Source organism: Dromiciops gliroides, chromosome 4, assembly GCF_019393635.1.
Source record: "Dromiciops gliroides isolate mDroGli1 chromosome 4, mDroGli1.pri, whole genome shotgun sequence".
Taxonomy (NCBI): Eukaryota; Metazoa; Chordata; class Mammalia; order Microbiotheria; family Microbiotheriidae; genus Dromiciops; species Dromiciops gliroides.
In genome coordinates, this window is record NC_057864.1 from 67,724,386 (window position 1) to 67,739,132 (window position 14,747).

Consider the following 14,747-nt stretch of genomic DNA (forward strand, 5'->3'; position numbering starts at 1 on the left):
CATTAATTCAGGCCTGATCATATTAGCTTGTTTGCCTGCCACATCACACTGCTGATTCCTATTGACTTTGCCGTCTACTAAAACCCCCTTGGTCTTTTTCACATGAGCTGTTGTTCTCTAGCCGTATGTCCCCTGTATGCACTTCTGGACAAGGTCAGATTCCCCTGCAGAGGACTCTCAGGAGTGTATTTGCCTCGTGACTTGAATTGAGCAAGCCTACTTTTTAAGGGGAGAAGGAAGCCAGGTACTGAGGACCAGGAAAAGCTCTCACTATTCTCTTAGGAAGACTATTGGGGAGACATGAATCTACTCTGCTTCTGAAGGATAAATCCTCAGGAGGATGACAAGCCAAACTAGCAAAGTGGGGCAGATTCCAGTAACATTGGAGATCCACCCTCTCTATGCTCTTCTATGCCTTGTGAACACTGTCAGGTTAAACTTGGATTTATTATTATTATGGTTGTTGTTGTTGTTTGTTGTTATTATTACCTAATTGATGATGATGATAAAATAATAACTGGCATTTATGTAGTACTTCAAGTTTTGCAAAGTGATTTATACAGGTTTACTCATTTGATCCTCACAATCACCCTGTGAGACAGGAGCTATTATTATTTTCATTTTGCAGATGAAGAAACGGAGGCACAGAGAAGTTAAGAGACTTACCCAGGATCACAGCTAGGGAGTTTCTGGGTCAGGATTTGAATTCAGGTCTTCTCAAGTTCCCAATCCTAGGTTTTACTCATTATGCCATCTAAGTACCTAAATAAGGAGATATACAGGGCATACTTGAATTTTCCATTTCATCCCAAGGGGAAGGCTTAGCTACGGTATGAAAAGAGAGTGCATTGTATATACCATAAGGTATACACCAGGTACCAAGTGGACATCAGTAGCCAGATGTGGGTGCATATTGACGTGAGTAGATTCAGGGGTGGGGGCAAATAAATTAAACCATTGTTAGAAAATTTGAAAGGACTTCTCTCAAGTCTGGGAGAAGATGAAGAAAAGAAAAAAAAAGACACAGCTAAAGAAAAAAATCAGCCAAAGTTAAGATAGTTTAAGAAACCATCCAAAGGAATTTCCTTTTCCTTTCTTTCTGCTTTGCTAAACTCAATGGTTCAGTAAAAAGAATACTTGAGTTGGAGTCAAGAAGACCTGAGTTCAAATTGTTCCTCATACACTTACTAACTGTGTGATCCTGGGTTGGTCTCTTAACCTCTCTTAGCTTCTTCAGTTTCCTCATCTATAAAATGAGAGGGTTAGACTCAATAGCCTCTAAGGGCACTTCCACCCCAAGATTGAAATTCTTGTGAACCCAGTGTTATAAAATCCCTCCATATTACCAATGGCAATACATGTTATCCTTATGAATGCCTCTAGCTCTGACCAATAGTCAGGGGAACTGGTATTCAGTCAAAACTCAGCAAAAACCTGGTTGGACAAGCTTATGCAAGCATTTGACTTCTCTATACTTCAAGTGTCCCCTCTGTAAAATGGGTCTAATAACACCTGACCTGTGTACTTCATAGGGTCCCTGTGAAAGGTAATAATAGGTAATTAATACAAAAGTATTGGATAGAGTGTAAAAGCCTGCCACACACATGCCTGAGATTCTTGGCAGTGCTAGGTTTGGGGGTGTCACTTGAAGAGGGAGTTGCATGATTTCTCCCCACCAGTGATCAACAACCTTTTGTATCTTAGTCAAAAAGAGGTACCTGGGATACTAAGAAATTAAGTAGATTACCCAGAGTCACATAGTCTTTGCATATTAAAGAAAGGTCTTGAAGATCACCCAAAGCAGCCCTCTGTCACCACTGCCTCCCTCTGTTATTACCGGAGTGAAGGAGCAATCTCAAGTATCAGGGATACCCAGGGACTAAATAGGGAGGGAGAGCAGAAGTCTTGAGGCAGGAGGCAGGGTGGGAGTGGGGAGGGGGATAAGAAAGGAAAGTTCTGCAAAGACCATGGGCTGCTGTGAGGGCTTCGCTCCTGTTCCCTTAACAGCCTGGCTGTTCTTCCCATCCACCCATGGGGAACGGTACTCAGCAGACGGGAAATGGATGGACTGTGCACACCTGGAGCTTCTCTAAGATTAAAGTCAAATCCCTACAGGATTTGCCTCCTGCCACATACTCCCAATCTCCTTGCATATTGAAGAAATCCAGATGTTCACAGCAGGTTTAGGGGGAGGTGGACACTGCCAGCTAAAATCACAGCCCCAAGTGAACATCAGTCTGGCTTGAGTAACTCCTTCTAGTTAAAACTGACTTTCTTCATCACATCCCCAGGGAGTCCTGATCATCAAAATACAAAATTCGAGGGCTCTTTTTATAATCAAGTGGGAAGCAATGTGCTCACATGGAAAGAGGGTTGACTGTGGAATCGAAGGATCTGGGTTAAGATTTGTTCTCTGTTACTTATTGTGCCTTTGTAGCCTGGGGCAAGTCACTTAACCTTTCTGAGCCTCAGTTTCCTCATCTGTAAAATAAGGGGATTGGATCAGTTGGCCCCTGAGGTCTAGAGCTAGGATCTGAGTGGACTTTCTTTCTTTTAAGTGAGCAGGGCATCTAAGAATCTAAAGCCTCTCTCTTGTTCCTTTTCTCCAATATTGGCTGCATCCCTGTCTGATTAAAACTGAGTTACAAACCACAGTCTATCTCTCTTTGGAACTCCATGTAGCTCTGAGTTATGGTTCCCATAAAATGAGACAGAGACAGAGACAGCCAGAGAGACAAAAAGGGGGGGGGGAGGGGGAGGCGCATAGACACACAACCAGATACACAGAAATAGACAAAGAGAGATGGAGATGGAGAGACACAGTGGGGAGGGAGGGAGGGAAACAGAGAGTGTGGGGGGCCATGCTACCCATGGGACTATATGTGCATGGGCTCATGTGCTCACCAGACTTGGTGCTGTGACAGGTGAAATTGGAAATGACTGAGGAAATAAAGGTTCAAGCTCACAAGCATATCGTCTTATTAACCAATGCTCATCAGTTGCACAGCAAATTGGGAGCAGGCCTCCACAGCTTGGCACTAGACCCCAAATACAAGGGGAGGCATATTTTTATGTATTAAAAGACCACAATAGGGGCAGCTATGTGGCTCAGTGGATAGAGCACTGGCCCTGGAGTCAGGAGTACCTGAGTTCAAATCTGGCCTCAGACACTTAACACTTAGTAGCTGTGTGACCCTGGGCAAGTCACTTAACCCCAATTGCCTCACTTTAAAAAAAATTAAAAGTTAAAAAATTAAAAAAATAAAAGACAACAATAAGCAGGATAGAAAACAGGATATATAACTAGGTGATCTGATTTCTAATTGGAGGAAAGATTAGGGACTTTCCAAGCTGAAAGAAGAACCGGTGCAATTACCTGAAATCAGAAAAAAGTGTTGTCCAATTCCACCCTAACCCAAATGTCTCTATTCAATTAAAGGAACAAGGAAACAGTAATTGATTGACCAGTACACGGTCAGTTTTCAGATATGGAATATAAGTTGCTTGAGATGTATAATTGTGAGAAAACTCCTTGCATCAGTCTTTGGACCTGACTGAGTTTCTGGTCAGCATAACCTAGGTCTTTAGTTAAGGGTCTCTAAGCAACAGGTAGAGATAGGCCAGCTTCCTAACCACTCAAGGTGTTCAAATGATGCAATAAAATAAAACAGAAATTGAACTAGACCCAAAATTGAATAGAAAGGGAAATGAGCTAGTTCCTGAATTGAGTCACAAGATGAAATCAGTGTGGTTCACTCAATTCCCATAATTCCCTCAGTGCTGACCCAGTATGTATGCATGCTATGTCTTTCCTTTCTTTATAACCAATCAACAAGTATTTATTAAGTGCCCATTATGTTCCAGGGGCTTTGATAAGCACTGAGGGGAAAATATTTTAAAATATTAATAAAAATATTGGAAAACATCTTGATATAACATCCAAAGGGAGCAAAGCAATAGTTCACAATAGGTCCTCACTTGCAGGGACTCAAGTTAAGATGAAGACAGCTGCCAGCAATAATTTTCATTAAAAAAAATGAACTATGTAACTCCTCCTACTTAGAACCTTCAGTGGCTACCTATTTCCTCTTGAATCAATATAAATTCCTCACATGATATTTAAAGCCCTGAACAATGTGGCTCCAGGAAAGCTAGCAGACCTTTCCTATTATGCTCTTTTACACAATTTGTATTTCAGCCTAACTAGTCTATTTACTGTTCCCCAAACAAGAATTGCTCAAGGTGCCCCATAAATAAGCAGAAAGTGGCCCCTTTTGTGCTATAGCAGATGTGACTTCATGCTCAAGTTAAGCCTTTCTCAGGCTATTTGCATTTTTAAGAAGATGCCAGATAGGGTAATATCTAACTTAAATCAATAAACCTCCAAATAGTAAAAATAGAGCTCCTATATTTAAAAAAAAGTTATCCATTTATTACATTCATTTCCCATCACCATGCCTTTGCACAGATGTTGTCTGTATTTGAAAAGCACTTTCTCCTCACCTCTAGTACTTAAAAATCTTTAACTGCCTTCAAGGTTCAACTCATGTGCTACCTGCTACAACAATTCTTAATCTCCTAATTAGTATTGTCTCCCTCCTCAAAAAATCAGGTATGCACTTCTTTGTTTACATGTTGTATTCCTCTGGTAGAATTGTCCTTCCTTGGGGACAAAGATTACTTTTCATTTTCTCTTAGTATTCCTCAAACCTAGCACAGTTAGTATTTTTGTTGTTCAGTCATTTTCAGTTGTGTCCGACTCTTTGTAACCCCATTTGGGGTTTTCTTGGCAGAAGTACTAGAGTGGTTTTCCATTTCCTTCTTCAGCTCATTTTAGAGATGAGGAAACTGAGGGTTGAGTTACTTACCCAGGGTCACATAGCTATTAAGTGTTTGAGGCCAGATTTGAACTCAGGGAGATGAATTTTCCTGACTGCAGGCCTGGAACTCTATGCACTGTGCCACCTAACTGACCCACAATAAGTGTTTAATAAATGTTTATTGGACTAAATTGGATTATTTTTCTTTGTAAAGAAAAAACAATGGTTTAGAGAGTACTAATATAATAATATAGTATATAATAGTAGTATAATAATATAATATATTATAATATATGCTATGCTACATTGTTATGTTATAGCATAGCATAATTGATATATGATATATGATAAAATTTTAAAGTGTCATAACCTCCAAACAAATATTAAATCCCCCTGATTTCTATGGAAATGTACACATAACCCCCTCTCCCAAAGTGGATCAAAATAAATTGTTTTTCTAAAACCTTCTGGGGAAGGGAAGTCAAGGAACTCTGCAACACCTGTCCATCCTAACCTGAGAATAACAACTCACAGGTAGATGTCATTTTCGGGTTAATGAAGCACTTTCCTGATGACATCTCTCCAGGTAACTAGAACATATGTGATTATCTATATTTTGCAGAACTGAGATTCAAAGATGTACAAACTTATACAAGGTGACCAGTTGAGTACAGTATTTGAACCCACATCTCCTGACTCCACATTGTCAAATGCAGACTCTTTTTTAGGGGAATTTCTATGATGAGGTGAAAAAGAAGAGTTTGGAAAAAATAGCACTGGGACTCCATCAGGTTCCGAGGTGGGAGGAGCATTGTTTGCTCCTGATCTCCTGGCATACTCTGGGTAGAGAAATGGGGAGAAGTAAGGAGTCACAAGAAAAGCTGTCACAACTGATCCAACCATTCTGGAAAGCATGTTGGAACTATGCCCAAAGGGCTATAAAACTGCATACTCTTGACCCAGCAGTACTATTCTTAGATCTTTAGGGAAAAGGACCCACATATACAAAAATTTTTATAGCTGCTCTTTTTGTGGTGTCAGGGAATTGGAAATTGAGGGGATGCCCATCAATTGGGGAATGGCTGAACAAGTTGTGGTATATAAATGTAATGGAATACTATTGTGTTGTAAGAAACAATGAGCAGGCAGATTTCAGAAAAAACTGGAAGGATGTGCATGTGACATGAGCAGAACCAGGAGAACACTGTAAACAGTATCAACAACATTGTGTGATGATCAACTATGATAGACTTGACTCTTCTCAGCAATACAATGGTCCAAGATAATTCCAAACGACCCATGATGGAAAATGCTCTCCAAATCCAAAAAAAAAAGAACTGAGGAATCTAGATGCAGATTGAACCATACTATTTCTACATCTTTTGTTTTTTCTTTTTTAAGGTTTTTCCCTTTTGTTCTGATTTTTCTTTCACAGCATGACTAATGCAGAAATACGTTTAATGTGATTGTACACATATAACATATCAGATTGCTTGCTGTCTTGGGGAGGGCAAAGGAGGGGAGGGAGGGAGAAAAATTTGGAACTAGAAATCTTATAAAAACAAATGTTGAAAACTATTTCTACACATAACTAGAAAATAATAAAATACTTTTTTGATTAAAAAAAAAGGAAAGGCATCTCAGGGGCATGAGTTTGGGGGTGTCCTGGAACTTTCACAGTGGTTATTTACCATTGGATTACAGTTATCCCTTCCACAGCCTGAATTTCCCCATCTCTGTTTTGATCAATCACAGGTCTGCATAAGAAATTAAATGGGATTGGGGGGCAGAGTTTTGTGGAAGCTGCAGATGACACATGAAGACAAAGAGCTTCTGACCAAATATATAACCCAAATTTCACATTATGGTACTGTAAACACTCCATAAAAGTAAAAGGAAAAATCAGACTTTTTCTCTGGTACACAGATTTTCTAGATCACAGGGTCACTGTGCCCCTAACCTCCACGATGTAGAAGGGATAATTGGACATTCATTCTCACAGTTTTCTTTCATTCTCCATGGATGTTTCCCAGACAAGATCGCAAGGTCTTCGAGGGAAGGCACTCAGTCCTAAAATTCTTTTGTATTGTTTGTGTATTCTTTTGTATTTCTTTGTGTACAGCACAGTGCTCAGACAAACTATACCCAGTAAACACTTAATAAAGGATCTCTTGGGGCAGCTAGGTGGCGCAGTGGATAGAGCACCGGCCCTGGAGTCAGGAGGACCTGAGTTCAAATCCCACCTCAGACACTTGACACTTACTAGCTGTGTGACCCTGGGCAAGTCACTTAACCCCAATTGCCTCACAAAAAAAGGATCTCTCCTTGGAATTAAAAGGCTTCAGCAAACTAGAAGAAAAGGGTGAGGGCAAAAATGGAATGATTTGTCCTGATAGTACCACCACAATAAAGATGTCATACTGATATCATCTAACACAGTTCTAAAGTGAATAAAACTGCAACAGTGGAGAGATTTGTCCCTAGTGCCATCCCATCTCCACACCATGTGTACCCCCATCTCAGTCCCATGCACAAAAATACATTCAGTGGTGCCCAGTGCCCTATGGCTGCCTACCTGGGCATGCCCACTCTCAGCAGCCTTGTGTGCTTTCTATGCATAATCAGAATCTTACCTGTCTTGTGTCTCATTGACATCAATGTTTTACCAAGGCAACAGTCAGCTAATCTGATAATATTAACATGTGTAGATCTGCATCAGTGGTTTCTACCACCCATCTCTCCCACCTCCTTCCAGCTGGGGAGGCAGCTGGGTGGTATAGTGGATAGAGTGCTGGACTTCAGGTCAGGAAGACCTGAGTTTTAATCCTGACCCAGACATTTATCAGCAGGATGACCATGAGCAAATCAATTAACCTTTCTCAGCCTCATTTTTTTTATCTGTAAAATGGGAGTAATAATAATTAGCATTTCTTCAGCTGCCTACTATGTGCCAGGAACTCTGCTAAGTGCTTCATAAATATTTTGTCATTCAATCATCATCACATAATAGCACCTACTTCACAGGATTGAGATAAATTGTATGGATCAAATGAGAGAGCATATGCAAAGTACTTTGCAAACCCCAAAGTGTTCTATAAATCTATATATTAATTGACCTATAGCTTAACTTAAATAGGCATCACTAAGGATGGCAATTTCAGTCCTTGTGACAAGCCAGTAGAGAAGATATCTGGGGATAAGCAAGACCTCAGGGCGCTTCTCAAATTATACCAGGCAAGACAAGCTGCCAGTCTTCCCTAATCCAAGCTTCTCATAGGAAAGAGTAAGAAGAGAGAGGGGAGCAAGAGAACCACTGGGGATGTCCATGAAGTCAGCTTTCTGTGGGAAAAGCAGGCCTGCTGCAGAGTTTTGTTATTTATTCACAGTCTTCCAGCTCAAATCTTGGCCCAACTGATTAAGCACTCAGCAGAAATAGCTACGTAAGTGCTGGGACAGCAATGGAATTTTAAGTAGCCACTAAATAAAAAGCAAAGCCTCTTATATCATTGTCTGTTCCAGGAAAAAATAAATAAATAAAGCAGTGGGGGTTGCAATGACCCACTGGCAAATAGGTAGTTATTTCATAATATGTACACAACTCTAATGTGCTGATTTCAATACTAGCAGAGGTGAACACTTAGGCGTACTTTGGGCCATGAAGCCCCCAAACCTTTGTTGGGGTGGAATGTGCCCTCAATTTCTTTCCATACTAGCCAATCTTGACCTTGCAGTTAAGACAATAGAATCCCAGTATGACTTCTATTACAAGTTAGCCTATCTATGAGCAAACCCCAAGAATTGTCCATGGGGCGGGGGGAGGGGTTTCCAGACACAAAATGCATTAACATGGTCTACATCAGTCCCAGTGGTACCAAGAATGATATGGAACCATAGCAGTAAATCCTTGCACAGTTAGCTGATGCTCCTTGGGAAAGGAGCCAGCAGCTCTTATTCAGCTGGGATTACAGATAATAGTAACTCACGTGTATAGTTTGCTTTACAGTTTGCTTAGCACTTTATACCCAGCAATTCTGTGAGACAGATAGGACATCCATTACCTCCATTTCCATTCCCATTTTCAGGTAATAAGATTGTGGTCATGAGAGGCTAAGTGATTTGATCAGGATTATATATATTAAAAAACAAACATTGTCTGAGATAGAATTTGAACTCATGTCTCCTAGTTTCAAGCGTAGCACTTTATCATTCATGTCTCTCTGAGTGCATGGTGTCTTCATCATATAGTACATCATCATATTCAACCCTGCCACATCATCTATCAAGAAGGTCTGTTCCATACACTAGTTACCTGAACACTTTTTTTTCTTCTTTAAGGGACTTACTCCAGGCCCTTACACATTTGTGTATGTCCCACCCTATTCTTCAAGGCTCATTTTTGGTGCCACCTGCTCTAAGTCACATCTCTCCTTTTTCTGAACTTCCACTTACAATCTATTGAGCCCTTCATACTTATCTAATTGTTTTTACCTATTTAAAGTTTGTCTTCCCAAAATGTAGACTGTACACTCCCTTTGTGTAGGACCCAAGTCTTATACTTTGTATACATAATCAGAGCTATCCCTGGGGTTGGTGGGGAAGGAACCTCTGGCACTATCTTGATATAACCAAGGCCATTGAACATGTTGACAAGTCTATGGGAGACTCGGAGCTCATAATGAATGACCTCAATTTTCATAGTAAAGAAAGAAGTAAGGCCATCTGCCAAATGACAAGGAAGGAGTGGGAGCTGATGACTTACAGTGAATGGAAAAGATTTAGAACAACTGTTATGGGGAATTTGATAAGAATTCAACAAGAGATGAATAAAAAGATTGCTAAGAAAGAGTGACATCCCTGCTGAGGTTAGATAGCTAGCATTTACAGTGAACCTAATCAGTATAGGTCCTCCAGCAATGCTCAGCAGTCTGGGAACAGGAGGAGATAAAACGAATGGTTTGGATGTGTTACTTCAGATTGTCTCTTTTTTTTTAATTTAAAGACAAGTGAGATAGAAGATCAGAGAGATGAGGGATCCCATAGTGCTAGTACAAACATTGTTGAAATAGCAGACCTAGGGGTTCGAATAAGGGATGGAGAGAAGGGAAGCTGAAAGGGGGTTGATAGATTGAAAGAAGAGAAAGAGGAGGAAGTAATAGAAATTTGTGAGGCTGAATGACATGGTGGAAGGAAGGGAAAGAATAAGAGAGATGATAAAATTAGCAGATGTGGTCAAAAGAGATAATTCTAAGAGAAGATGAGGTCCAAGGGAAGACCTTGGGATCCAAGGGGATGGACATGGGGTAGAAATTAAGGTCATTCAAGTAGAATATGGGTGGGAAGTAAAAAGCCAGGCTGTTGGAAGTGTGAGAAAATCTATGCTTCTGAGGTAACCCATGATGGCTGGGGCTGGAATGAAGAAGAGAGGTGGATGTACCAGCAGTTGAAGTCATGGACAGAAGTGGGCTACCCTCCTAGGAGTCAGGAGATGATAACAACACATAAGGGTAGAGGGTAATGAATGTAAATGGCAGGAGGAAGAGTTATTGGTGATACTGCCAGAGCAGAAATCTGGCAGCAATAGTAATAGTGTATGTTCATAATGCCTTTTACAGTTTATAAAGTGTGTCATTTACAACAACCCTATAAAGTAGGCCTAGTTATTACTATCTCCATTACACAGATGAGGAAATTAAGGCTGAGATAAGTGATGTGATTTTCCCAAGGTCCCATATATAGTAAGTGGCAGAGCTAGGGACCAAATTCAATTCTTCTTATGCTAAGTTCATTGTTCTTGCTACTGTACTAGGGCACTGCCTCCCATACAATGAGACACAAAATATGGCTATTTGCCACTATACCAGAGAACAAGTTCTCAATGACCTTTTTAACTTGAATTTTGATGAGCTAATGAGTTTCTAGCTGTGGCCATCTTTGGGTAGCCCATTTCTTTTCTCTATAGCTTTCTTTCCTATTAAAGGCAACTAGGTGACACACTGGAGAGAGCACTGGACCCAGAGTCAGGAAAATCTGAGTTCAAATTCATCCACAGACACTAACTAGCTGTGTGAACCTGAGTAAGTCACTTAACTATTCTCTGCCTTAATTTCCTCAACTTTTTTTCTTTTTCTTTCTTTTTTTTAGGCAATTGGGGTTAAGTGATTTGCCCAGGGTCACAAAGCTAGTAAGTGTTAAGTGTCTGAGGCTGGATTTGAACTCAGGTCCTCCTGAATCCAGAGCTGGTACTCTATCCACTGTGCCACCTAGCTGCCCCCAATTTCCTCAACTTTTAAAAGGAGGTAATAATAATGGCGCCTACCTCTCCAGGTTATTGTGAGGATCAAATGAGATAATATATATTAAAGTACTCTGCAAACTTTAAAGTACTGTATAAATGATAGCTAGTATTATATTATCATTAGAGGGATTAGTCTAAATAATTACAATAAAATGGTGTTACCATGATGCTCTGAGAGACAAGGTGATATAATTGATAAAGCAGCATTCTCAGAAGCAAAATGACCAAGTTGAAGTCCTGACTAACACTAGTGGCTGTGTGACCTTGGTAGAGGTCCTCAACATCGAAATGCCTTGGAAAACTCTCTGAGGGGTTCATAACCTGGGGATACCCTATATAGAAGGGATCAAAGGGTCCACCAACTTGGATAGGGAAAAAAATACTCCCATCTTTATTTTTACTAATCTCAGGTTTCTTTTTTAATCCTGTGTACTTCATTTTATGCATTTCAATTTTTATTCTATGAAAGAATCGCTAGGTTTCACCAGACTACCAAAGGCATCCATGACACACACACAAATAAGCCTAAGAATAGCAGGTACTATTAGTTTCCTCACCTAGAACCCCCTGCTCTGATAAAATTCTAGGATCACAGATTTAGAGGTAGAAAGGTTCTTTGAGGTCATCAATTCCCTCATCTTATGTGTAAGGAAATTGAGGTACATAGCAGTGAAGTGATTTGCCCAGGGTGACACTGCCAGTAAGTTTCTGCACCAGAATGTGAACTCAGGGTGTCCTGACTCCAAGTCGAACTTTCTATCCACAAATAACAAGAAAGCAAAAATGAAGATTCTTTCATTATATCTTTCTCCTACATAACCTTCCCTGATACACATTAGGATGCAGTCACTAAAATGATATATTGTAACCAGCACATGGTACTTCTCACTAAATAACATTTCAAGAGGCAAGAAATCCAAGATACTGAGGGATCTCTGTGGAAGAGCCAAATGAAGAAAAATGGAGGTCTCAAGTAAACTCTTCCCCTCCCCTCCCTTTTCTTTACAAATACCTAAATAGAATCCTCTAATTTAGGTGACACTTCAGGTCACCACTTACTTCCCACACACTCTCTAGATACCAAGAACATCAGCAAAGTGGTTTGTGGGTAAAAGGATGGCAGGATTGAGGAATGTGGGTGCCCTAGTGACAGACAACTATTGACTGATATGTCTTCAATGTTACAGCCTCATTAGGAACATTCTAGTTCTATCTCCCTGCTCCTCCACTTTACCAAGCTTAGAAACTACAGGATAAAGGGGAAGGGGACAAAGTGACCCTCTGATGTATTGTCTAGTTCATTTCTAAAATTCAACAAAGCTGCTGGATGAGCCATTGATGCCCTCCAGCAAAGCTTTTTCTTATTTGGAAATGAGAAGACTTGTCACTGCTGGAGTTCCTCCTTACCATTCACTCCTCCCAAGATTCAATCTGCCAGAGACAGGGGTATCATTCAGAATATTTGAAATCTGTGCATATGGGGGAAGGAGGGGAGGGAGGGGAAGGATGTTTGATGGGGGATGCGGGCTTCTGGTTATTATGGGTTCTTTGCCTTTATTCTGACTCATAAGGAACAACTCACTTTTCTGCATCTCTGAGTCAGAACCTGTGGGGCACAGTTCTGAAAGTAGAAACATCAGCAGTAGGAAAGGGGGAGGGCAGTCAAGAGAAAGGAGGGGGGTGGAAGAGAGGAGAGAAGTTGCACTTGAGAGAAAAAGAGAGGCTCCTGAAAGACCAGTAATTGATGGGTCTGATAATATCACCTCGGTTCTCTCAGCCTTGACAGGCAACATTCCTTAGGACATGGAACATTACAGCCCCTTGGTTGTGTGGAATCCATTTCTGTCTCTCGCCTTTCAGGTTTATTTGTCCTAGAAGCTGGGATGGGGGTGTGGAAGGAGGGAGGGAGGGAGAGAGAGAGAGAGAAAGAGAGACAAAGAGACAGAGAGACAGAGACAGACAGAGACAGACAGAGACAGACAGAGACAGACAGAGACAGACAGAAAGAGACAGAGAGAGAGAGAGAGAGAGAGAGAGAGAGAGAGAGAGAGAGAGAGAGAGAGAGAGAGAGAGAGAGAGAGAGAGATCTGAGAGGAGGCTAGGGGGAAGAGCAGCCCCAAGGCAGCTGTGGCATAGGGACTGCACCATCAGCAGTCCCTCCCTGGAACATTTCTGAAATAGCACAGATGCTCACGTCCCACAATCTGCCACCTAAAGGTCCAGGACAGTCACCCAGTCCCTCAGGTTAAGGAAGATACACATGAGGATGCTTCAGTGGTGGAAGGTCTTAAAGGATCCCATTCTCCCGAAGGATAATGACCATTTTCTTTTTCAGGAGGAGCTGCCGGGAGACTACCAAGAACAAATTTCCATCCCTTTTTCTTCTGCCTTGGTTTCTCCCTCAAGAGCTGGACAGTCCTTTCAGATAGGCTAGTGTATTGTATCATCCTGGATAAGTCACTTAGCCTCTCTCTGCTTCAGTTTCCTCATTGGTTAAATGATGGAGGGGTAGATTCAATGACCTCTAAGGTCCGTTCTGACTCTAAATCTATGAACTTATAATTGTACAAATATGGGAAGTCTCTGTAATTTCAACTAATCATCCTCTTTTCTTTCCTCCTTCCTTTTCCTAAGACCCTTAGAAGGAATTACAGGTTTCCTCTCCCAGACTGTCTCTTGGCCCAGTGCACATGGTGAAGAATAGGGATATTTCAGACCCATGGAATGCTATCCATTCTTTTCCCAGGGACTTTCAGTTTTCAGGCCTAATTTGAGAATTTGGAGTCAGGGGGGCAGCTAGGTGGTATAGTGGATAAAGCACTGGCTCTGGATTCAGGAGGACCTGAGTTCAAATTCATCCTCAGACACTTGATACTTACTAGCTGTGTGACCTTGGGCAAGTCACTTAACCCTCATTGTCCAGGAAAAAAGGAAAAAAAAGATAATTTGGAGTCAGAAAACCCATCATTCCCACTACTTCCACCTGTAGGACCCTCCTCCCTCTTCTCCTTAAGCTTCTCCAAATCTGTCTGTGGTCAAGATCTCTGGATCTTGGATCATGGATAAAGTTTTTGCCACATCACCATTTGAAGCACCCAACCATGGGATGGCCCTGAGCTAGACAGAGCCTGTGGAATTGTGCTGATGAGATGGATTCTGAGTCAGGATGTGTAGAATAGTCAGAAGACAGTGGAACCTTAATGACTATGCAGACATGTCCCCTGAAGCACTCCATCCAGCTAGTCAGATAAAATGAGCAAAGGCAGGCTGATGGTGGACAGCACTGAGAAGAAAGACAGCTCAGACAGGATTCTTTCCACAACAGTGAAAGGCTCACTCCCCCAGCCCTCCACTTCTCAGGGAGCAATTCCAGCTAATATATACAACATATATTGTACCATATAATCTGTTATATATATATGATATAAACACACACACACAGAGACACACACAGATAGTATATACTTGCTTTGCAAGCTGTAAAACCACCATTCTGGGCCTTTAAGATTCTCTCCAGTTTATCCTGTCTATACATTTGTTTGCAAGTTGTCTGCACCATCAGAATGTGATCTCCCTGAGTGCAGGGACTGCTTTTTTGCCTTTCTTTGTATCCCTAGAGCTTAGCATAGTGC